Raw genomic sequence first — 3,174 nt, forward strand, 5'->3', positions numbered from 1 at the left:
TAACAATGCAGTACAGGTGGGGGGGTGTGACACAACCTTGTGACAATGCAGTACAGGTGGGGGGGTGTGACACAACCTTGTGACAATGCAGGACAGGTGGGTGGGTGTGACACAACTTGTGTTACAATACAGTACAGGTGGGGGGGTGACACAACTTGTGTAACAATGCAGGACAGGTGGGGGGGGGGTGACACAACTTGTGTTACAATACAGTACAGGTGGGGGGGTGACACAACTTGTGTAACAATGCAGGACAGGTGGGGGGGGGGGTGACACAACTTGTGTTACAATACAGTACAGGTGGGGGGGGTGACACAACTTGTGTAACAATGCAGGACAGGTGGGGGGGGTGACACAACTTGTGTTACAATACAGTACAGGTGGGTGGGGGGGGGTGACACAACTCTGTAACAATGCAGTACAGGTGGGGGGGGGAGACAATTTTGTGTCAATGCAGTACAGGTTTGGGGGAGGGGGGGGGGGGTGATACAACTCTGTAACTATGCAGTACAGATTGTGACACAACTTTGTCACAATGTTGTACAGATGCTCAGTTGTGGGTGGGTGTGGCGCAACTCTGTAACAATGTAGTACAGGTGGGCGGGTGTGACCCAGGTTTGTGACAATGCAGTACAGGTGGGGGGGGGGGGGGTGTGTGTGTGACACAACTCTGTTGCAATGCAGTACAAGTAAACAATCAGTTGTTTGAGTCTCATGTACAGTACAGTGACAATTAGAGCCTGTCCAATATGAAATTTAAGTTGAGGAGTTAGTTACAGGTCTCAAGACCGATCCCATTTTATTTTGAGTCCACTGGCCTAGTCCACCTTTCTTGTCATGATAGATTTGCTATCAAGGGTCAAGGCCATTTCTCAAAAAGGGACGCTACAGCACGGACAAGTTTGCATCGAAGGGGATTCGACGTGGTTCGAAGGAATAAGTATTGAATTTGATGTTTTTATGTGGTCAAGTTATACCTCGTAAGGTTGAGGGGTAATTGACGCAATTTTTTGGGGAAAAAACTGTGGTGATCAGTGTAGTTAGCGTTGAGCATAACTACAGGTCTTTGTTCGGAAAACAATGGCTAGATCAGCGGAATCTAGGTCATCCTGCAAGTGGGGGAATATCATGGTGTACGGTCATTCGTTAATTGTGCGAAGACTTAGCGAGTTCGCTGAGAGGGATGGGCTAGTGGATAATCATTTTGGATTTCAGTAATGCAAGGTGTCTATGAAGGGGGTCGGGGGCTGGAAGATAAAAAATCTTTGTGAGGCTGCCGACCATATGATTAGTCACTCGACTGAGTTGTTGATTTTGTTGATTGGGGATAACGATATTTCTCCAAGGGACTCGGCAGAACTGATCGCTGCTCAATTGTTGGCGACAGCCACGCATTTGAAGACGAAGTTCCACATCAGAGCGGTCATGATATGTCAACTAATGCCTCGATTTCATCCTACAGGGAAGGGGCGTGCAATGCATGAGGACTACAATACCAAGGCCCAAGAGGTGAACGAAAAGCTGGCCGCAGAAGTGAATAACACGGCGGGGTTGTTCTTCTGGACACATGATTTTGTCTTCTTTCCTCAACAGAATGCCCAGAAATATAACACACTGAGGCGCAGCTTCCTAGCTGATGGAGTGCACCTGGCACCGTGCGGGCAGTGCAGACTGTATAAATCATTGAAAAAAGCTGTTTTGCACGTTGGCAGGGCAATGGGTTGTTAAAAGGGTCTGTCAGAAAAACATTACATTACATTACAAGTGGAACAAGGTTTCACTGTCAGTGTCAGGTAAACAGCACGAGTGATTCTGGCACACAACTCCCACAAGTGTAGGGTAACTTACAGATACAGATACAGAGAACTAAAAGGCAGTAGTATAGGACGGGGCGTTTTGGCCCCCTTTTTGGGAGCCTACTTCCATGCCAGTAATAGTGGTAAGGGTTACAGTATTGATATCCCATGATACCAGGTACTTGCGATAAGGAATTTCAGGGCGGTTGGTCATAGACTCAGAGCACGTGTGTGTGCTATGGAGTCACAGCCGGTGTGTGTGCTGATGACATGAGACCATGTATTAGCGATAAGAAATTTCAGGGCGGTCGGTCATAGACTCAGAGCATGAGTGTGTGCTATGGAGTCACAGCCGGTGTGTGTGCTGATGACATGAGACCGGGTATTAGCGATAAGAAATTTCAGGGCGGTCGGTCATAGACTCAGAGCATGTGTGTGTGCTATGGGGTCACAGCCGGTGTGTGTGCTGATGACATGAGACCAGGTATTAGCGATAAGAAGTTCAGGGCGGTCGGTCATAGACTCAGAGCATGTGTGTGTGCTATGGAGTCACAGCCGGTGTGTGTGCTGATGACATGAGACCAGGTATTAGCGATAAGAAATTTTAATGCGGTCGGTCATAGACTCAGAACATGAGTGCGTGCTATGGAGTCACAGCCGGGGTGTGGCTGTTGACAGAAGACCAGATAGCAGTTGTAAGAAAATTCAGGGCGGTCAGTCTCGGATGATAGACTAAGACCATGTGTGGTTGCTTATGACTATGAGAGTTAATGGAGACAAATCCACCAATAAATTACATCTGACATTGACTATTTCAGGCAGAAAGCAGTCGGCGGCGGCATGCCACATAGTCAGAGTAAGATTGAATTGTTTAATTTATTGCAGCTGCAGAATCGGTGGACAACCAGTATCCGACACATTAGATGGTGGGGGTGGGTCTTTAATAAGGGAACACCCACAGTGATACTGCAATTATTTCATTATCAGCAGAAATCACAGGATGCCGCCAAGAAAGCCAGCAACCTCGAAGCGGCCGGCTAGGACCCGACCGAATGCCACGGCAAGCGCTGCTTCCCAACACCAGGCGGCCGACAACACGGTAACACAGGCGTCACCGATTGAAGCTGTCCTGGCAGAACTCCGGAGGCTATCTGAAGGACAGGAACAGCTGCGGCAGGAGAATCGAGCGCTGGCTGCACAAGTCCAACACATCGCGGGGCAGCAGGGAACGGCAGAACCAACAGCACCGGCAACAACATCAACGCTGCAGTCAACAGCAGCGCCACTACAAGGACCAGCAGCACAGCTGCCAACGCCACAATGCGGGGGTAGCGCAAGCTTGGTACAGCAGATTGCAGGTGAGCCCGGGCCCTTAATT

The sequence above is a fragment of the Littorina saxatilis genome, linkage group LG10 (assembly GCF_037325665.1).
Source record: "Littorina saxatilis isolate snail1 linkage group LG10, US_GU_Lsax_2.0, whole genome shotgun sequence".
NCBI classification, from domain to species: Eukaryota; Metazoa; Mollusca; class Gastropoda; order Littorinimorpha; family Littorinidae; genus Littorina; species Littorina saxatilis.